Raw genomic sequence first — 23,035 nt, 5'->3', positions numbered from 1 at the left:
ATTTAAACAAGAGCAATAGCTATATTTATTGAAAAGCAGGTCTATAAGTATAATAGATGACCCTGCAGGGAACATTCCCTGCCCTTCTCACAGCACCTTTCCTGAACGACTCTTGTGGATTCTGCTTCAAGGAAGGAACCATTATGCCTTCTGCGAGGGTGAACATGTTTCCTTCCTCTCTTCCAGGGCCCGGTGAGCTTTGAGGAGGTGGCTGTGCATTTCACGGAAGAGGAGTGGGCTCTGCTGGATCTGGACCAGAGAACCCTGTACAGGGAAGTCATGGAGGAGAATAGGAGGAATGTGGCCTCTCTGGGTAAGACTCCTTGAAAGGGAAGAGTAAAAAGCCTGGTTCAGACATGATGTTGTACAACAGTCTGTACACTCATACATGTGTTTGTGTGAATGACCTGCATTCATGTTAAAAGTGAACCTGGGTATGGGCCCCTCAATTGCATAGTATAGATTGGATTTATAGTATAGTATATATTATTAGTATAGATTTATACATCACAGTACTGATGTACCTGTGTTCAAAACACTATGTCAATCTAGCGAGAGAGAGATCAAGCTGGTCTGCTTAGCTGGTAAGCGTATGGTACAGATATTGCCAAGGCATTGGGTTAGTGGTATACTTGTTTTGAGTTAAACTAGCAGCTGGAAGATTCGCTCTCAAATGACCCTCAGCAATGAAACTCGTGGGTGACTCTCAACCAGTGATCTCTCAATCTCACCTATCTCATAGGGTTGTTGTGAGGGGAGAAAGGGTGGCATATAAATGCAATAAATAAAACTCAACCCTGAGGATGCTCTGTCGGACAACCCCAAAGATATGGCACTGCCTTATGTGGAGTTAGACCCTTCAGCCACCTCAATCAGTTGTCTCTACACTGACTGGCAGCAGCTCTTCAGAGTTTGGAAGAGGGTTTCCCCAGTCTGACCTGGAGATGCTACCAGAGACTGAAATGGGGCCTTATCCATTTGAAGCAGATGCTCGGCCACTGAGCTCAGGAGACTGGCAATCTGGAGGGAGAGAGATTTCAGCCTTCCAGAGCATCTTGGGAGAGGGAGATCCAGCATCTGTGCAGCAGCTGGTGCTGCAGAAGGTTCCTCCTCTCAGCTATGTGATGGGACTCTCTCCTGGACAGGAGATTGCCAGCTAAGCCCTGTGAGTTGCCTGCAACCCATCCCATCCCCCCTCCACCTTTTTTGTAATTTTTTGTTTAATTTCAAGCACGATCTGTTTTAATCCATGCATTTTATTTTAATGCAAATCTTTTTTGTAAAGGCAAGTTATTCTTTTTATGCAATCCTTTCCCAATATACAGTTGTTTTTCTCTTCTATGAAGAGCCTATGCTACCAAACCTCGTCTATAGTCCAGACTAGACACAGATACTCTTCTGGTTCTGACAAGGTGTTTATTTCGAGAAAAGAGGCAGTAATTGAGATCAAACAAATTCCCAGCAGCTTTGGCTGCCCCCTTTCTTGAAAAGAATCTCATCTTGACAAGACAAAACAATCAAGCAGGAGCTTCTGTGTTTCTAGATTCTGAGAAAGCATTTGATCAAGTTGATCCACTACACTTGTTTCAGACATTCGAAGCATTTGGACTTGCATGGAATTTCACTAATTTGATAAAGCTTATGTATGAAAAAACATTTAATTGGATCTTGGCAATGGTATATTGTCAAATGAATTTCATTTGGAAAGAGGAATAAGTCAGGGTTGCTAATGTTGGAGAAAATTTACTCCTAGAGGTTCTTTAGTAAGCAGGGGCCACACCATCTTGTCAGATTCAAAGCTTTATTGATCACGACATGCCGGGCTATCAATCATGAAGTGAGAGAGTCCCGATTATGTGCGGATACCAAATATATAAGCAGAAGTCTTATTAATTATTCAAATAATAGGATCCAAATAATAGGATGGTAGCAAGACTACCATCTTGCTGGGCACCCCTCAGGGTGAGAGTCTAGGGTTCTTGCCTGGCTCCCCCCTTCTCCTTTTGCCCCCTCCTGATTCCATCTGCCTCCCTCACCCCTGGACTGGTGGAGATGTCAATGTGCCTTGCAGGACCGAGGCCTAGCCCAAGGTGACTTGGCAGTCCCACCCCCCACCCCCCATTCCACCAGCTGGGCTTTTTGCCCAGGAATTATAAAGAAGGAAGCTTTCAGTGGCGGTGGGGCCACCAACAAAGTGGTGACACCAAACCGGGTCGCCTCTTTGGGGGAGCCAGTTTCGGGGAGGAATGAGGGCGAGGGAATATATGTTCCGTGCTCTCACCAAGTAAGCAAACCAGCTCGATCTCTCTCTCACTAGATCTCCATTCACACAAAGTCATTCACGTGATGTGTTGAACACAGACTGGGGATTCTGTTGGTGAACTGATCACCCTGCTGCCCAACTGACTCCCTAAATGAGCTGTCGGAGCTGGTCGCGGAGTTGGTGTTGGAGTGCTCCAAGCTTTTGGTCCTGGGGGACTTCAATATCCACTTTGGGGGCTGGCTTGTCTGGTGCGACTCAGGAGTTCATGACATCTATGGGCCTATTCCAACTAGTATCTGAATCAACTCAGGTTGCCGGCCAATGCTTGATTTGGTCTGTTTGGATCAGAGGGGTTTTCCATGGGTAGGGATCCGGTGGTTTCCCCATTGTCTTGGACGGACCACTACATGGTTAAGGTTGTTATCACGGCCACAATCCACTCCTGCAGGGGTGATGGACCAATTAAGATGGTCTGCACAAAACGGCTGCTGGACCCAGTAGGGTTCCAAAAGACCTTGGAGGGTTTCAAAGTTGGTACTTCAGGTGATTCTGTCGAAGCCCTGGTGGGAACCTGAAATAAGGAACTTGCCAGAGCAGTAGACATGATTGCTCCTAAGTGTCCCTCCAGACCCACTTCAAAATCGGCTCATTCATAATAATAAGAAATCTGGGCTCTGCTGATTTGGAGTTGTTACATATATACAAAAATACTGAGTATTATTTTATGGTCTTCTGTTTGATTATATTTGCTGGGGTTCACCTGATGAAAACCAGAGTCTCACCAAACAAGGCGGCATCAGAACTAGTGTTGAAATACCCCGAGATAACTAGCCTGGGGGACTTCAATACTGCCCTTTGGCTACCTCTGTCAACCCAGGGAGGGAACCGGTAAGGCACCAGGTGTGCAAGGTACGCAATTATGAAGTACAGACACGGCAAACTAAGATATTTCCCAGCGGGGTACCCAGTGAACAAGGTGAAATCCTGATTGCGACCCCCACCCATCCACCCACTGATCCTGTGTTGTGGCCGGCTTGAGAATCTGGAGGGTGACAGCTAGGCCTCTGCCTGCCACATCCACACATGTCTTGGTAACGCAGAACAGTCTGGCTTTCTTCTTTTTCCCTCAAAAGGACACATTATGTGTGGGTTCAAGAGTGATTGGAGGCTCCATTTCTGTCCCAAGCCCTGACCAATTTTCTCCCTTCATTCCAGCAGATGACAGTGGGGAGATGAATACAGAGGGAATTTGCAATGGAGGAGTGTTGGTTGATGTCAGCTGGAAAAAGAGAGGGAAACACAGAATGGACACTGAAGCGAAACAGAAGAACTGGAATGGTTTTTCTGTTTCTCATCATGGAGAAATCTATGACCCAAATTTTCAACCTCAGTGGGAAAAGCACATAGGAGAGAAACCATATAAATGCTTGAAGTGTGGAAAGAGTTTCAGCGAGAGCAGAACACTTACTAAACATCAAAGAACCCATACAAGAGATAAACCATATAAATGCTTTGAGTATAGGAAGAGCTTCATTCAGAGCAAAAAACGTACTAGCCATCAAAGGACGCATACTGGAAAGAAAACATATACATGCTTAGAGTGTGGAAAGAGATTCAGTTACAGCGGACATCTTACTAGCCATCAAAGAACCCATTCTGGAGAGAAACCATATAAATGCTTCGAGTGTGGAAAGAGCTTCAGTGAGAGAGGAAGTCTTACTAGGCATCAAAGAACCCACACTGGAGTGAAACCATATAAATGCTTGGAGTGTGGGAAGAGCTTCAGAAGGAGCGACCATCTTACCAGCCACCAAAGAACCCATACTGGAGAGAAACCATGTAAATGCTTCGAGTGTGGAAAGAGCTTCAGTGAGAGCGGAAGTCTTACTAGGCATCAAAGAAACCATACTGGAGACAAACCATATAAATGCTTGGAATGTGGAAAGAGCTTCTGTCACAGCGGACATCTTACTAGCCATCAAAGAACCCATACTGGAGAGAAACCACATAAATGCTTCGAGTGTGGAAAGAGCTTCAATGAGAGAGGAAGTCTTAATAGGCATCAAAGAACCCATACTGGAGTGAAACCATATAAATGCTTGGAGTGTGGAAAGAGCTTCAGGAGGAGTGACGAACTTACTAGCCATCAAAGAACCCATACAGGAGAGAAACCATATAAATGCTTGGAGTGTGGAAAGAGTTTCAGTAAGAGCAGAAATCTCAGTAGCCATCAAAAAGCCCATACTGGAGGTAAACTTCTTAAATGATTGGAGTGTGGAAAGAACTTCAGTCAGAGCAGATTATTTATTAACCATCAGGACACTTGTGGTACAACTGTTGAATACAGATTATCCTTGGCATATTATTAAGAGAGCGAGACAATGTACAGACAGTATCACAGTATGCAGAAAAGACATTTATTTCAGACTAGTATTTTTAAGCCCGTTATAATAATGGGCGCTAGCTGGTTTTTCCCCCTTTAAGCGTTTGTTTGGCCTGGGGGCACCAACACGGACTGGCGCCTGGGAGACCTTGGGCCCCTTGCTCGGCCCCCAAATTGCCCTTACCCTGGCCCAACATGTCCCCCAGCGATTGCTCTCCCGCCCTCCCAGCTGCCCAACTTCCCCTTCCCTGCACCCCCCCAAAGGATTAATGGCCTCCGCCGCCACAGCCGAAAACCGCCCTCCCACCCTCCCAGCTGCCCGAGCCCTCCCACCCTCCCAGCTGCCCGTGCCCTCCTTACCTGAGTCAGCCCGCAGCAGTCGGGCGAAATGTAAGCATGTTTTGCAAAGGTGAAGAGAGGAGCTCGCGAATAGAGCTCCTCTCTGTGCTAAGCCTTTTCTCGAACTGCCGCTATGGACGTAAAGGACACAATAGGCGTCCTTCGTGGCCCAAGCACCAGTTTAATGATAAACAGATGGCGATGATTTTTTTGGATGCAGAGAAAGCTTTTGACAATGTTTTGTGGCAATTCATGTGGAGACTATTAGATGTAATGGCTGTAGGCGATAATTTTATTAGGGCAATTAAGACAATTTACTCGGAGCAATATGCAAAGATTATTGTAAATGGGGAATTATCAGACAATTGTGAAATACAAAAAGGGACTAGACAAGGATGTCCACTTTCCCACTTTCCCTTGGTCCTAGAAGTGCTTTGTAGAAGTATTAGAGAAGATGATAAATTATATGGCCCCAAAATTGGGAAACAAGATTACAAGTTGAGAGCCTTTGCGGATGATGTTGTGTTCTTTTTAGAAAATCCAATGGACAAGATTGGAAGACTCTTGGAAAAAATACAACAATTTGGACAGTTAGCTGGATTCTATATAAATAAGGCCAAAACTAAAGTTCTGACTAAAAATATGGATCAGAAATCTAAGGACAGATTCTCGGAAATAAGTGAGCTGAAAGTGGAGAAGAAAATCAAATACTTGGGGGTCTGGTTAACAAACAATAATTCTTTGTTGTTTACAAATAATTCTGTTAAAATATGGAATACAGTGAAAATTGATTTACAAAGATGGTCTAAAATGAATTTGTCTTTAATGGGAAGAATCTCAGTGGTGAAAATGAATGTTTTGCCTAAAATGTTATTTCTCTTTCAGACTATTCCTATAATCAATACTTTAACTTGTTTTAAGCAATGGCAGAAGGATATAACTAAGTTTGTTTGGCAAGGGAAAAGACCAAGAATTAATTTTAAGAATTTAACAGATGCAAAGGAAAGAGGTGGTCTTACCTTACTGAACTTAAGGTTGTATTTTGATGCGGTTTGTTTGACGTAGCTAAAAGAATGGATAACATTAAGAAAGCCTAGAATACTTGACTTGGAAGGATTTGATAGAAGGTTTGGATGGCATTCATATCTGTGGTATGAAAAAAGCAAAATACATAAAGATTTTTTGAACCACTATGTGAGAAGGAGTTTAATGAGGGTGTGGCTAAAATATAAAAATTGGTTGGAACCTAAAACTCCGCTATGGGTATCTCCGATTGAAGCTTTATCATGCAAAGAAGTAAATATACAAATGCATTGGGGTTCCTATAGGGATTTGTTACTTTTTCAGGAAAAGGATTGTAAGTTAAAAAGTTTAACTGAAATACAAAACTTGGTCAGAGATTGGTTTCAGAACCATCAATTAAAAGAGATATATAAGAAAGATTTTAAAGTTGGAGGATCAGATTTCAAGCTTTGAGAAGGAATTATGTGAAAATGATGAAAAATTAGTTTCTAAAATGTATAAACTGTTACTTTTGGAGGAGACAAGAGAGGAAATGGTGATAAAGTGGGCTCAAGATGTGGGTCATAATATAGAAATGGCAGCCTGGGAAAAATTATGGAAAACTGATTTAAAATTCACTGCATGTTATGCTTTAAAAGAAGATTATTACAAAATGATGTATAGATGGTATCTGACACCCCAAAAATTGGCATTAATGTAAAAAAATGTTTCAAACAAATGTTGGACGTGTGGACATTATGAAGGTACTTTTTTTCATATGTGGTGGACCTGTGGGAAGGCTAAAGCCTATTGGGACATGATATATAATGAGTTAAAGAAAATATTTAAAATGACATTTCCTAAGAAGCCAGAATCCTTCCTGCTGGGAATAATACAAGGTGCAATCTCTACAACTAATTTAACGTTTTTTATGTACGCTTCTATGGTGGCCAGAATTATATATGCACAGAAATGGAAGAGTAATGAACTGCCGTCAAAAGAAGACTAGCTGATAAAAATTTTGGAATATGCGGAGATGGCAAATTTACAACACTAATAAGAGACCAAAATTTGGAATGTTTCAAAGAAAATTGGAAACCATTCTTGTTGTATCAAAAAGAACTATTTTCCTACTATTAGTTAAAAACTGCAGATTGGGTAGATTAGTTGTGTTTGTAAGGGTTTAAATTTATGTTTTGAACTATTATTATAGCAAGGGTAAACTTTATAGTTGATGATTTACGAAGAGATGTGTGCGGGAAGTCCACTTTTGTCTAATTGTAATCCATTACAATATTATTATTGTTAAAATCAATAAAAATTGAATTTGGAAAAAAAAGATTATGGAATGGAATGCAGAATCCTCTATCTCAGTGGTGCACAAACTGTGTTCTTCAGATATGACAGAACATCAACTCGCATCATCCAAAGCCATAATATATTGAATTGCTGAACTATTCAATAGTTCATCAGCATCTGGAGGACCACATGTTGGGAGCCCCTGCTCTATCTCTTTCTGGACAAGGGTATATAATTATTTGTAGTAGTTTTTCTAGTGGCTCTTTGAGTGGCATAAAAATGAAATAAATAAATCAAGTCCATTTCTCTTATTTCTACCTACCAGGTGGAAACCCAAAAGGTCATGAGCCTTGATAAATTATTCTAGATTGAGACTTTCATCCCACTTCTGATCACACTTAGATGTTTTGAAGTATGAGGCAGGCCCAAATCTGCTTGGGTTTGGGCTGATCAGACAGGAACCAGTGGTTGCTGAGCAGTGTGTGCTCTCCAGGGACGTGCCAAGTCTGGTTCACGTGCTGCTTGACCAAGATTTTCCTGAATTCTGTAAGCAAGATTTGAAGCTGGGAGGATTTCAATAAAGTGGAGTGGGAACTGGATTGGGTCACTTCACACTGCACGCCCATTGGGAGTGTGCACTTTGCACTTTGAACCAGCAACCTCTTGCTTCCTAGGCAAGTTACTTCCCTGCTGTGCCATTAGGTGGCTCTGGGGTAGGGACCCCTTTGTTCTGCTGCCTTATCTGACTCACTCACAGGCCTCGCAAAGCGCATTTTAATCCCCTGTCTATTCCTCTCTGCCTTTTCTCTCTTGGCTACATCAGTTTGCAAAGCTTTGTGCCCAAACTCACCTGAAATGGGGGGAAGAGGGTCAGGTGCAGGCCACAGAGAAGGAGGAGGGCTTTTCCCCTCCCTTTGTGTCTGGATGATGAGCAGGACCAGCTGTAAGGCTGGCTCCAGAGTGGGGGGCAAGGAGGCCAGTGTAAGACAAAGCAGAGGGCATTTGATTTCATGGCTCGGTTGACCAGTTTGCTTGACAGTGTTTTCAGGAAAACCAGGTGCTTTTCAACTTGTCTGATGCAAGCTGCTGTTTCAAGACATGTTCCAGACATGTTTCCAAACCCTCCTACAGTTCCCGGTTTAGTTTGGAGGTGCTTTTCAAATGTCAAATTGTGTCCTTTCAATTTAAAATGTCAAACTACGTTCTTTCAAGTGGCATGACAGACCACTTCCCTAATTTAGTTTGGGTTGCTTCCCCAGTTTAGCTTAGATTTTATTTTATTTATTTATTTACCAAATTTGTACACTGCCCCAAACCTTCTTCTTTGGGCGCTTTGCAATAACATAAAACCCGTTAAAAACATATACAGAAACTTAAAAACAATTTAACAATTTTAAAATAACCAGAAATTAAAACCCCAAAATATTAGGAAGCTGAGAAATCTTGGGCGAAAAGATGGGTTTTCAGGTGTTTTTTGAAAATTGCCAGAGATGGGGAGGATTGTATCTCAGCAGGGAGTGCATTCCACAATCTTGAGGCAGTGAACGAGAAGGCCCGTCTCTGTGTAGCCACCAAATGAGTTGGCGGTAACTAGAGACGGACCTCCTCAGATGACCTCAATGGGCGGTGGGGCTTGTAATGAAGAAGACGCTCTCTTAAATACCCAGGGCCGAGGCCATTTAGGGCTTTGTAAGTTATAACTAACACTTTGTAGTTTGTCCGGAAACCTATTGGCAGCCAGTGTAACTCCATCAGTAAAGGAGTAACATGGGCTCTCCGAGATGATCCAGAGACCAACTTGGCTGCCGCGTTCTGAACAAACCGAAGTTTCTGGACTACGAACAAAGGCAGTCCCACGTAGAGCACATTACAAAAGTCAAGCCTGGAGATTACCAACAGATGTACCACTGTTTTGAGGTCGTTGATCTCAAGAAACGGGCGCAGCTGGTGTATCAGCCAGAGCTGATAGAAAGCACCCCTGGCCAGTGCCTCAACCTGAGAAACCAGGGAGAAGTGTGGATCCAGAAGTACTCCCAGACTGCGAACCTGTTCCTTTTGGGGAAGTGTGACCCCATCTAGAACAGGCAGATCGAATCGTCTCTAGCGTTCTGACCCCGCAAAATAAGTACTGGATTGAGTTTCAGTTTATTCTCCCTCATCCAGCCCATTACTGCTTCTAGGCTGGCATTTAGGGAGGATATGCCAGCTCCTGAAGAAGTTGATATAGAGAAGTAGATCTGGGTGTCATCAGCGTACTGGTAACAGCCAGCTCCAAATCCCCTGATGACCTCTCCAAGTGGTTTCATGTAGATGTTAAAAAGCATTGGAGAAAGTACGGAGGTTTGAGGGACACCATACTTAAGTTCAGATTTTGAAGAGCAACAGTCTTCAATTGACACCATCTGGAATCTATCCAAGAGGTAGGAGCGGAACCACTGTAAAACAGTGCGTCCCACCCGCAACACCCTCAGACGTTCCAGAAGGATACTATGGTTGATAGCATCGAAAGCTGCTGAGAGATCCAAGAGGACCAACAGAGTTGCACTTCCTCTGTTAATTGCCAATTGGAGATCATCCATCAGGCCAATCAAGGCAGTCTCCACCCATTGCCCACGCAAAAACCAGTTTGAAATGGGGATGATGATGATGATGATGATGATGATGATGATGATGATGATAATAATAATAATAATAATATATAAATAATTTGATTTCTGTGCCGCCCTTCCAAAAATGGCTCAGGGCCGTTTACAAAGAGATAATCAGATAATCAGTTTCCTCCAAGACCGCCTGGAGCTGAGAGGCCACCACCCTCTCATTTACCTTGCCCAGCCATGAGAGATTGGAAACAGGCCTATAATTGCTCAACTCTGAGGGATCTAATGCAGGTTTCTTTAGAAGAGGTCTAATGATTGCCTCCTTAAGACAAGGAGGCATCCTGCCCTCCCTCGGAGAAGCATTTATGATTTCCACCAGGCTGTCTACAACAACCTCCCTACTAGATCAAACAAGCCATGTTGGACAAGGGTCAAGAGAACAAGTGGTAGGCCTCACCGCTCCAAGCAGCTTATCCACATCCTCAGGAGTAACAAACTGAAACTGATCCAGTCGAATGACATAAGAGGAATCGTTGGGCAGCTCCAGCTCAGACATCAAATTAATTGTGAAGTCTCCATCTAGGTTGGAGAGATTTTATATGTGAAAAACTCTTTAAACACATCACAGTGGGTAACTGATGACTCCAAATTCTGGTTCGGCGGGGGGCAGATACTAGTCCCCTCACAACCCTAAACAACTCTGCTGGATGTGAACTCGCAGAGGCAATACGGGTAGAAAAGAACCGCCTCTTTGCCGCATGTATTGCCTGAGCATACATCTTTAGATGTGCTCTGTGTCACAATCTGTCAGATTCGAGTCTTCCTCCATTTGTGCTCCAGTAACCTACCTTGCCGCTTCAGCCTCTGTTGGTCTTCTGTATACCAAGGAGCCAAATTTGAAGCGGGTCGGAGGGGACGCTTGGGAGCAATCGTGTCTACTGCCCTGGTGAGCAAGTTGTTCCAATTCTCAACCAGGGCATCAACAGGGTCACTGGCAAAGCCAACATTGAATCCCTCCAAGGCTTCTTGGAATCTTACTGGATCCAATAAGCTCTTTGGGCGGACCATTCTAATGGGCACCTTGTTCCTACGGAGGTGGGAAGTGGTTGTAAGTCCAACCTTAACCAGATGGTGGTCCGTCCATGACAATGGGGAAATCACAGGAGTCCCCACCCATGGAACACCACCCTGATCAGAGTAAAAGACCAAATCAAGTTTGTGACCTGCAATATGTGTCGGTTCAGAGTCCACTTGGGATAGGCCCATAGTTCTCATGGCCGCTATGAACTCCTGAGCTACCCCAGACAGATTGGTCCCGAAATGAACATAGAAGTCCTCCAGCACCAAAAGTCTGGGAGACTCCAACGTGAGTTCCGCGACCAAGTCCGTGAGCTCAGTAAGGGATTCCGCTGGGCAGCGGGGTGATGGGTACACCAACAGAAGTCCCAATCTATCCCTGGTCCCCAAACTCAAGTACACACATTCAATATGGTCCGACACCCTAACAGGAACCCTGGTAGGGGAAATGTTATCCTTCTAGACCACAGCCACTCCACCTCCCCGCCCACGTCCCCTCACCTGCTCCTCTACAGAATATTCTGGAGGGAGAAGCTGGGACCAAACTGGACCACTAACCTCCCCCAACCGAGTCTTGGTAATACATACCAGGTCGGCCCCTTCGTCCATGATCAATTCATGGATGAGTTCAGATTTATTTTGGACTGACCTGGCATTACAGAGGAGCAGATAAAGGCTATGTGGGTTGTTGGCAGTGCTCCCCTAAGTCAAAGAGCTGGCAGGGCAGCCAGAAGGGAAGACAGCTATTAAATTTCTGACTACCCTTCCCCTGGAATGGTCGCAGACCTGCCAATGTTACTACTTCTATTCCCCACCACCACCGGGATAGCTGCCCAATAGCCAACAAAGGCACCCCCTGTCCCCCCATCTCCAGATGAACCCAAACACATTACAGCAACTTCAACCCAAGTCTAAAACAGCTTAAAACTAATTAAACAGAAGTCCTCTAGCCCTTACCCTCGTTCTCCCCCGAAGTGGCGACCCCCTTTGGTGTCACCCCTTTGGTGACATTAGAATAGAACATGTTCAAACCACAATGTTTGCATGTGTTTTGATCAAAACCTATGATCCAGATTCTGAAAGCTTCATTTATGCACATTTAAGAATTGACCAATGGATTTATATGTCAAAAGGGGTGACAAATTGAATTATAGGATATCAGTGGTCTGGATTCTTCTGACCAATCATTATTAGGAAGAGCGGGGAGCAAGGTTGTGTGGGTGACTCCACAATTGTACTTAAGAGAAGGTGTGTTAAAGGGTTAACTAAGGAAGTTAAGGAGAGCGAGAGATAGAGGAGGAGAAAAGACTAGAGGCAAGAAGGGAAAAGAGGAGGTCAAGAGCCCCGAACAGAGAGGCAACCACAAGTGCAACCGCAAGAAACAGGAAGAGGTATTATAAATATATCTCGAACCATTAACTTTTAATTTCTAACTGAAACACTCTGATAAATGTTTAAGGTGTACTGATTGAACCCAGAACTGTCTCTTGCTTCTATCTACTGAAGACTGTCAAGAATTGGGTGATAATAAATGCTGTTAACTTTTAATCCCTTGTCTGTATGCTTTCATGAGTCTAGGGGGAACAAAACAAGCAGGACATTAGGCAAAGAACCGGGACTTCTGAGGACTTCTGAGTTTTCCATTCCCCATATGTGAAGGGAGAATTCTGAAGTACCTAATTTCTTACACCAAGCATCCCTCAAAAAGGTAGCCGCCACCCCAGCTGCTGCCCATTTCCCTTTCAGAAATCTAACGTGTGGGACCCACAGCTTGGCTTGCTCATCCCAGAAATGCATTTCCCCCCTTCTGTGCCCTCTCAGTTTTTTGTTTCTGGTGCCGCCACCAGAGGGAGCTACAACTGGCGGGTTAGGCAGGTGGATCTTTGCACCTTCGGACATCTGTTTTCCTCCCCTCTAGACTTCTGTCCAGTGTGTGGACAATGTGGGAAGTGAGGGCAGGAGGGGAGGCACTGTGTTTGGGCAACTCATAAGCACCTTAAGCAGCCCGGCTTCAGAGAGTGTGGCCAGGGCCGTCCCTAGGGGGATGCGGGGGCCTCTTAACATTTCATATCATTACAGAATCCTACTGATTGATGACATACAGTGTCAAAAGTGTGAGTGAGGTTTTTGGACATGGCCAACCAGCTTGGACGTATAATGCATTTCTAAAGAAATAAAAATAAAAAGCACAACACATGCTTCACAGTTCTCAGATCTTCTGGGTTGCTAATCAACTGGAGCATGGTGCAATCACCAACCAACCAACCAACCAACCAACCAATGAATTAAATATTGTTTGTTCCAGAAGTTTTTGTCATTTCCTGCCATGAAACAAGCCACTTATAGGACTTTTTGGTAGACTGATACTCTCAGGGCTCCCCCTCCCCTTCCTACCGGATTGTTGTAGTTTTACCTTTCCTCCATCCTTGTTCTGATCTTGCACTATGGAGACATAAAGCTCAGGGACACCGGCTTTTCTATCCAAGCTTGTAACTTCCTAAATAACCCTTTTGGACATGTTTCCCTGTTTCAACATTCCTCAGGGGATTACTGTACTTGGGAACCTCTCCCTAACCTGCCTTTATGCAAGTCGAGCAGAATAGTGACCACACATATTTCTCCATAACTCCACATCTACAAGGGCTAGAAGGTGCAGAAGAGGGCAAGCAAGATGATCCCGGGCCTGGAGCAACTTCCTTATGCAGCCAGGATACAACATCTGGGGCTTTTTAGTTTGGAAAAGAGGTGGCTGTCAGGAGACATGATAGAGGTGTATAAAACTATGCCTGGAGTAGAAAGAAAATTTTCTCCCTCTCTCACAACACTAGAACCGGGGATCATCCTGTGAAACTGAAGGCCAGGGATTTGGGGCCAACAAAAAGAAGCTGGGGTTTGACCTCTTTGCCAGGGCCTTGAAGATACACCTAGGCATTTGGTGTTGGCAGTTGATTAGGTTGTCATTCTCTTTTTAAAATTGTCAACTGCCAGGAGATATTTTGAGGGAATGGGATAGGAAGAGAATGATGCATCTGGGATGCTCTTATGTTTTTATGAAGGTTGTTGTTTTTTAACCGCCTGATGAGACTTGTTCATTGTTCAGGCAGACAAATTTTTGCAAAGGACTTCAGAGTTCAGGTGGGGGAGCGAGTTCAGCTCTCCTTTGTGACAATGGGTAAGAGACTAGAAAGGTCTTGCTAGCACACTCACCGGATTTTGTGGGTTTTCAGCCTGGATTCCCACTCTGCAGTGCCCCTGGGTGTTAACAGTGTTACGGAGCCTTATCACACGGGCCAATAAGATTTGTGACCTCAGAAAAATTGGAGAGAAATGAAGTGAACCTTCCTTTTCCACACTGATATCCCACTCTTCCTCCAAGGAACCCAGAGGGGTGTACACGGTTATGTCTATCCTCACAACAACCCTGTGAGGTAGGTTAAGCTGAGAGACACATGATTGGCCCAAAGTCACCCAGTAAGCTTCATGGCTGAGTGGGGATTTGAACTCAGGTCCTCCTGGCCCTAGCCTAACACACTAACCTCTATGCCATGCTGGGACAAGGGACCCACCTGCGTGTGATGAATATTTTCTCCTAAGTTCCAGTCTAGGCAGCTCTTTTGATTTTGAATCCAAACATTGTACAACTAGGCAGGAGCATGAAGAGTTCTAGGAATCCCTTCTAGGGATCCACAGAAGAGAGGAGCCGGACCCTGGCTGCATATGCGGAGTGGCCCCCACCCACCCCCTTTCCCAGATCACTCCCTGAAGTGTGTGGGGGAGGGTGTCATTGTCGCTCTACAACATCTTCAGGGCCAGCCTAGTGCCAGGACACTCCAATGTTGTCCCTCAGTTTATCCCCCTGGTTTCCCCACTCCCCTGCCCGCCTGCCCAAGACAGGGTACCCAGACTGATGAAGTAATATTTAAGAGGGTAAAGGAAGCTACTCACTTGCTGTTGCTTTGCTGGCACTTTACTGCTTCTCTGTGGAAACCAAACCAGCAGATCAGGGTGGAAAGAGACCTCTAGAGATCATCCAGTCCCATTCTGTACAAGCAGGGATCCCGAAACCACAGCCCTCCCATTATAGGAACACATGAACACAGACACTTTTCACACAAGAATTTGATGTGGTTTACACTGAAAAATAGATACACAACAAATAAGATGGTTCCCTGTCCCCAAAGGTTCTCTGGCCTCTTCTCAGCAATTCCCAGGGTCCCTGAATCTTCCCAGGGTGCCACTGTTGGCAGAGTCTGGCAGTCCTCCTTGGTGTCAACCCTCAGCCTGCCTCGCACCAGGGTAACCCCATTGACTCTGGTCCTTCCCCTGCAACACTGAAAGATGGACTGAGAGGCGGATGGATCCTCCGGGTAAGAGGCTTGGAATATTCAGGGCTCCAAAGACGCATGCTAAGGGGCTGCCGAGAGACAAATGCAATCCCTGGCCCTGGAGTCAGGGGGGTAGCCCCAAAGGAGGACCCCAAAGGAGGAGCAAGAGGAGCCCCCCCCCGCACCATCCTTCCCACCAACTAAGCTCCATCACATCACCTCTCATTAAATTACTTTTATGAACATGGAGCATCTGTAAAGTTAAAAAAATAAGCAACATAGATATGCATGGGTCAATACCCACAGCAGTCACTGGAAATCAATGATCGATTAATTAATTCCGAGTTTATTCATTGTTTATTGGCAGCTTCCTATGTTCCTATGAGATGGTGTGGAATGGTCTTCCTCTCTATTCCCCCTCTCCTTGTATCTCCCTCTGTTCCAGCTTTCTCTGATTGGTGGGGGTCTGGCCTCTCACGTCCTCCACCTCCTTGCTCCCTGCTCTGCTGCCTTCTCCATGAGCCATGTGGCTTCTCTCTCCCCCTCTCTGCTCTGCACCATGTGGACAGAAATCTCAGTCGGGGACACAGGCTTTCCTACCCAAGTATGTCATTCCCCCAAGAAACCTGACTGGCTTTTGAACCTTAAGCGCCTGTCTGGAGATACTCTTTAATGGGCTTGCTCTTCTCACACCCAGTGATTGGGCTGAACTCAACCTCTATTCCTCAGGGTTAGAGTCCTGACCTTGGAGGGAGTGAACACAATCTCCTCTGTGTCTGTTTCAAAGGCTGGAGCTGTGAAGAACAAAAAGAACAGCAGCAGGAGTGAGTGCTAACAGTTCTGTTTTAATTTTCACGACTGTGCTTTCCTGCTCAACTCTTAACCCTCCACCCACCCCCGTTCTGGCTATTTTTCAACCAAGCTATTCTCACTGTGGTGCTTGAGTGCTCGGAGGCGTTCTCTCTCTCCCACAGGCCTGCCACCTGCACAGGGGCATAGCAAGGTTGGAGGGGGCCCAGAGACAAGATTTTAAAATGCGCCCCCCTCCCGAAGCTCAGTTCATGAAGTAAAGAAATCCTAAATTGTGGACGACTCAAGTCATTTAATGGTGCTAGAGAAAGACTGGTAGCTTCAGATCTCACATCAATTAAGGAGGATGGATACAACTGAAGAAATCCCGGGTGGGTGTGCGGCTGGGGGAGTGAGTCATGTGACTTGCCTCTGGGGGGGCCCCCAAGGCAGTGGGCCTCCAGACAACTGTGGCCCCTTGCCCTATTATAGTTACGCCCCTGCACCTGCATGTTCTTCTCTGGGCAGCCAAGGATGGGGGAGACTGGAGGGGCGGATTCCCAGGGGGTGATCCAAGCCGCCCTCCTTGTGTCCTGGAAAGGGGGAAGGTTCAAGGATGTGGTGGCTGCATCCCAGGCTGGAAATGGGAAAGGAGGGGGTGGCTTTATGGAGAGCGTAGGTTTGCACTCCTAGAGCCCAGAAGAGGATGAAGGGGCAGAGAGGAATTGGGAACAGACCAAAAGGAAGGATCCTGCACTGAAGGCTTTGTTCTGTGGCCTCAAGGGAAGGCCACCTGCCTCAGCCACTCTGCCATTCTAGGGACTCTTTCGAGACTCTTAGCTTTGGTCTCCTTTTCATACAGGGAGAAGATCCATGAGGTGGGCTTTGGGGGTGTCAAAAACCTTCATCCCTCAACAAGAGAATACTTCAATTGTTTATATAGTTGGAGGCTGCCTTGGAGCACAGATTGAAGATGGGAAAGGAAGAGGCAGTTGGCTGTGAAGCAGGAGACGGCCCTGAGGCCAGCCAGGCAGGGAGCACTGGGGAATTCTGGGAAAGGACCGAGCAGAAGATGCTGCTGGATGAGGAAGGCCTTTGCCCCCCCCCCATCCCCCACCGCCGATAAGCTGCATTGCACTATTTTAGCACCAGAACAGACCTAGTGAGGAACATAGGAAGATAGGGAGCTGCCTTATACTGAGTCAGCCCATAGGTCCATCTAGCTCAGTATTGTCTTCACAGACTGGCAGTGGCTTCTCCAAGGCTGCAGGCAGGAATCTCTCTCAGGAAAAAATCTAGGGGGGAAATTGGACAGATTGGGAAGAAAAAGTAATGCTTAAAATCACCATGTGTAAAAAATGGAGCCTTGCCATGTACCAGAAAGCAGTTTACATCCGGATTTACCTGATACCCACCCCCCACCCCCAGTGCACAACTTGGTGGTAGCCTACCCTCCTCCGCTCAATTGCCTTTGGAGAGTTGAAAGCCCGGTCTTCCATCTAGTATGGCACACAGCATCCTTCCCTTGGGCCCGTGTGGTAGCATCTAAGGAGGTTGAGTGGGGAGGCCTTAGCTCTACCAGCCCTGCAACCCTTTTTTTTGTGACTGAATTCAGGTCCTCCAATTTTGGAAACTGGACTTTTGTGAATGTCCATAACATGTCCAACCTCCTGCAAAAAACCTGGGTTTCGCTTTTTGCTCTATGTTGGCGAAAGTCAACATGGGGCATGGCATGGTGGGGGAAAGATTCTTTCAATGGTAATATTACATAAGTATTGAAAAGGGACCACCTGGACAACTTGAGAGATTTGTTATTCACACTAAAAAAATGGATGGCTGAACCAGTTCTGTTTAAAGGGTCCTCCTCAGTTAAGCAGCTAAGGAAAACAATTTACGGAGATATTCTAGAAGTAGCCTTTTAAAAACCCGATTTAGAACGTAAACGCTACAAACAATGCACTTCACAGTACTTGTTGCAATCCGATCACCCTATCACTCTCTTTAAGGAGAAAAAGTTCCCTTTTCATTTATGGGAAACAAGGTGGTGTTCATACCACCAAGTGCTGCCGCTTAACGTGGCTAAGCCATGGCTCCCAGAGGACCAGCAAGAGTGTCCCCAAATCCCCTGCAAACAGAAAGCTCGTGAGCTAGGCAAGACATTCAGGGAAACCCACTCACATTTCTTAAAAGAGTGTGCGGTAACCAAAAGAGTGTGGCAGGGAGTAAGCAAGCTGTTAGAGTGGCCTGATTTGGAAAAACAGACTTGGGAAGAACTAACCTCGGGTTTGAGTGATGGAACCTCTTTTTGGGGTCCCAGAAAGAAGCCCTCAAGGAAACGGGTACCCTCATACAAGGGAATTGGAATGTTCCCCTTCTTGTAATTAGGTTAGTAAACCTGTATGTCATTTATGCAATGCTCCTGCATAAGAACAGGGAGGGAAGACGTGACCAAGAGGTCCACGTGGATAAGACAGTAAATTTCTTCTGGAAAAGTCTATATGGTTATGTGCAGAAAGACAAGTGTATCTCTTCTAAACAGGAATGGGACAAATTGTGGAAATGGACGTTGGACGTAACCCACCCACCCCGATTACCTGATGTGCCTTGAAACCTCCCCCCCTAGTTAAAGTACTGCCTGTATATACTTTATAATCCTGTTGGTTACCAAATCCTTGTGTGTAAATCTTTATATGATGTACAAACAACCACTTTGTATATAATTGTGCTTTGGTAACGTACTGTACGCTTTGGTAGTTTGTTGGTTCAGTGAAAAATCTTGTTGTCCTGTCTTGGAACCTAGATGCTCTTCCCAGAGCAGCTCCATTCCCTGAGGGGAATATCTTACAGTGCTCACACTTCTAGGCTCCCTTTTCAGTGCAACCAGGGCAGACCCTGCTTAGCTTAAGGGGACAAGTCATGCTTGCTACCACAAGACATCTTATTGTACCTTTCTTATACACGTGTCTTATTCCTGCCCCATCAAGAAAGGGCAGCCCTGTTTCTTGCAATTTTCTAAGTTTCTGCATATTGGCGTGTCAGCATCTTTAGCTATAGCCAGGTTTCATATCTGCTCAGCAAAACAGTCACCCTCTTTTGGAACATTTTGCGGTCGAGCCATATCCTGTTTTGAAAAGCTATCACAAATCCCATCAGCACAGGAGGCTATCACATATCCCATCATCTTCCAACTTCAACACATGCATTCATCAAAGAAGCCGTTCCTGGATCAACACAATTCTCCCAGGGAAAGGGGGCTGCAGGCAGCAGCTGGCTGGTGACTGCATTCCTAGTGCATTCAACTAAATGCAAAATGTGGCACAGCATGTGCAGGTCAGTGGGAAGTAACTTGTCCACAATTTCTTCTTTTAAAGAAGTTTCCAGCTTCTGCGGAGCCTGTTCTGGTGTATTGCAGCTTCTCGGGGTGGGGGGGGGGGCAGAAGGCCTGTCGACTTTTCTCTGTTTATGTAATCTGTTCATTATTATGTCCCAATTTGGTATAAATAACACGAAAGCAGAACCAACTAAGACAACAGAATAAGAACTTTAATCATTGCACATTTCCCAGTTACAAGGTGTGCATAACAGAACCAACTTAAAACAGTATCAAATGAAGCACAGTAATCATTGCACACATCCCAACAAAAGATTAAAAATTACAAAAGCGTGTAACTCCCTAGGCAAGTTACTTCCCCACTGTGCCATTATGCTGGCCCTGGGCCGAAATAAATCATACATACACATACACTGTGCCATGAAGTTCATGATGAAATTAGTCATGGCTAACTTGTCTCAGTTCTAGTAGGACTAGTCATTAATAATTTAGGCTGAATGTCAGCTGGTAAATCTAAAATACAAATATCCAAAGTTTTACTCCACCTATCTTATGAAAGTAGGGAGGGATGTGTGTATGCCTTGTCCTGATCTAAACATCCTGTGCAGCATAAGCATGTTTACTTCGAATCAAGTCCTAGAGTATAGTTTTTCCCAGTGCCAAGTAAAAAGAGTTTTAATCACTCAAGACTTTAGTAGCTTTTAATTGGAAATATTACTGTTTCAGTTGGCTGAGCTATGTATGAATGTTTTTATGATTTTTTTAACATGATATTAATTTTGGCCTTATGCAACACTTGTGTGTTTTAAATGCAAAGGGCGAATGCAAATGTAAAAATAATCAACAGGCATGGCTGTGAGCCGTTGTTACTTTCATTAAAACACACACATACACTTAAAAAAAAAGCAGACTGGTGAAAGAGCGGGGTGGGAAAGGAAAGAAAGACTTGCAAATTTGTTAACAGAGAAGACATACCGTGCTTTGGTTCAATTATAGAGCAATTACAGCGAAAATCACTGATCCTCTTGTACTCTCTCCCTTTTCCTGTCTCTACATACATTCGTCCCACCTCCAGGCCCCGCCTCCTTCCTGCGGGCGTCCTCACGCACGGTGTTCAGCGTCTTCTTGCAGTTGGGAGTTCTGCCTTTCTCAGGGGCAGGGGAGGGGAGGGGAGCGGAGCAGGTTAACCCCCTCGGCGCCTCCTCCAACCTTCCCTCTCCCAGCTTAGTCTCTGCCTTTGCTCGCGGAGACAAACAACAAGGAAATAGCGGGCAGCGCCAGAACAAGGGGGAGAATTTTTTTTTTAATGACTTCACAAGGAAGATCGGGTAGGCGCTGGGTAGGGGAGAGCCTCTGAGGGACCCCTCCAAGGCGGGGGGCCGAGACAACAGCCTCCCCCGGCCTAATTGTAGTTACGCCCCTGGCCCCAAAGCTTGTTTGTCTTCGGAGCACCTGCGTTTGCGTGCCAGCGAGGAGCGGGAGGAGCAGCAGCAGCCCCTGTCGTCTTCGCCGGGAGCCGGCAGAGCTGGGCGGGTGGACGGTGCTCGCTCGCCTGCCTCCTCCTCCTCCTCGCTCAGCCCGCAGGGCAGAGGTCCATCCCAGCAGCAGCCGCCCCGAGAAGGGAGCCGGGCTGGGTGGCTGGGGAGCCTCGCGCAGCGCGAGAGCGGACCGGCCCGAGAGGGGACTCTCGTCTTTTCCTCTGGAGCCTCAACAGCAGCATTAGCAGGTGCGGCAAAGGCGGGAGGCAGGGGGAGACCAGCCTGGGTGGGGGCACAGGAGTCGCGACTGGCTCTTGGGGGGCTCTTGAGTGGGGCAAGGGGGGTAGGTCTGAGAGGAGATGGGGCTGTGGCTGGCAGCTTGGGAGCCTCCGCTGTCCATGGAGGGCAGGCAGGGCCGGGGAATGTGGTGGTGCTGATGGGACTGGAGCGAGGATGAGTTTATGACCCATCGGAAGCATTTGGCTGCGTTTGGGATGGGCGGGCTGGCCATGGCGGCTGGCGAGACTCCTGGGGCTGGGTGGGCGCCGGGCAGGGGGAAGGGGGCGCTGCCCAAGTGCGTCTGCAGTTGTCCCCAGATTGGCAGCACCATGTTTAAGGAATCACTAATTGCTCCTAATGATAGTTTTAGTCTCTGTTCATCTGATTTTGTCTACTTAATTAAATCGGTGGAGGTTTAGACTTTCCTGATGGGCTGAATCAGCTAATCCATTTTGAGGATGGCACATAATTAAATTAGCATGCATTACATAGCGAAAAAACCTTGCAAAGTTCCACCTCCCCACCTCTCCCCCTCCCTGAACCTTTTCAGTTAAAACGTGGTTAGATTATAGGGGAGGAAGGACTTGAATGAGCAAAACAGGAAACTGGGAGCAAGAAATACAACTGGAAAACTTCCCCCTTCTATGCTGGGCTGGGCTGGCACCTGGCGGCAGCAGGCAAAATGTGGCTCAGGGGAACAGCCGCCCCTCTCCCTCCAGCCCCACTCCCTTTCCCGACTAAGCTGGTGCAAGAGGAAATCTGTGCCAGTTACAGGAATGAGTTGGGCATTTTGAGTATCTGCATGTGGGTTGGGATCGAGAGCCAAAGCGGAGATTCTTGCTTAAGGTGGCCTCAGGTGTGGGGGACCATAATGTCCGTGCCGAGGCCACTCGTAATGCCATGTCCCCCAAGAGGAGCATCGGCTTGTATCAGTTAGGATCATAGGAAGCTGCCACACACTGAGTCAGACCATGGGTCTATCTAGCTCAGTATTATCTTCACAGACAGGCAGCGGCTTCTCCAAGGTTGCAGGCAGGAATCTCTCTCAGCCCTATCTTGAAGGTGCCAAGGAGGGAACTTGGAACCTTCTGCTCCTCCCAAAGCGGCTCCATCCCCTGAGGGGAATACCTTCCAGTGCTGACACTTCTAGTCTCCCTTTCATATGCAACCAGGGCAGACCCTGCTTAGCTAAGGGGACAAGTCCTGCTTGCTACCACAAGACCAGTGATGCCAAGTCTCACACTCCATTTGGTCTTTGAGTCATCTGCAGGGCATGGTGCTCCATGGAGTGTCCAGCAGGCTTGATTAATGTTTCCATGGAGGAGTCTCTATCTGGTGGATGCAACACTCCTCTGCAAAGGAGGGGGACCAGTTAGGAGAGTCAACACACACACACACACACACTGGATCTATGTGGGGCTGCCTTTGTATGTAGTCCGGAAACTTCAGTTAGTTCAGAATGCAGCAGCCAGATTGGTCTCTGGGGCAACTTGGAGAGACCATATGATGCCTGTTTTGAAACAGTTACACTGGCTGCCGATATGTTTCCGGGCAAAATACAAAGTGCTGGTTATTACCTTTAAAACCCTGAACGGCTTGGGTCTGAGTTATCTAAGAGAGCGCCTTCTTTTACATGATCCCCACTGCACGTTAAGGTCATCTGAGGAGGTCCGTCTCCAGTTGCCACCGGTTCGTCTGGTGGCGACGCAGAGGTGGGCCTTCTCTGTAGCTGCTCCTGGGCTGTGGAATGCACTCCCGGCAGAAATTCGTAATTTGAGATCATTGCTGTCCTTCAAGAGAGCCCTTAAAACCTACCTATTTGGCCTGGCCTTCCAGGGTTTTAAATGATTAACTGTTTTAAACTGTTGCCCTG

At 46.3% G+C, this 23,035-nt stretch overlaps 1 protein-coding gene and 1 pseudogene across 1 annotated transcript in view; both read left to right on the top strand.

The window, feature by feature from the left end:
* Positions 1 to 7,331, top strand: part of LOC128341669 (zinc finger protein 493-like) — an 89,226-nt pseudogene extending 81,895 nt beyond the window's left edge.
* A 13,243-nt stretch (positions 7,332 to 20,574) lies between these two features.
* The window catches only part of LOC128341618 (zinc finger protein 420-like), a 36,283-nt gene continuing 33,822 nt past the window's right edge, over positions 20,575 to 23,035 (top strand). Inside the window, exon 1 of the mRNA XM_053287954.1 lies at positions 20,575 to 21,131. The gene's annotated coding sequence lies outside the window, so the exon portion shown is untranslated. The remainder of the gene's footprint in view (positions 21,132 to 23,035) is intronic.

Source organism: Hemicordylus capensis, chromosome 2 (genome assembly GCF_027244095.1).
Source record: "Hemicordylus capensis ecotype Gifberg chromosome 2, rHemCap1.1.pri, whole genome shotgun sequence".
NCBI lineage: Eukaryota > Metazoa > Chordata > Lepidosauria > Squamata > Cordylidae > Hemicordylus > Hemicordylus capensis.
Note: the sequence above shows the minus strand (reverse complement) of the source record. Positions and strands in the feature narration are given on the sequence as shown.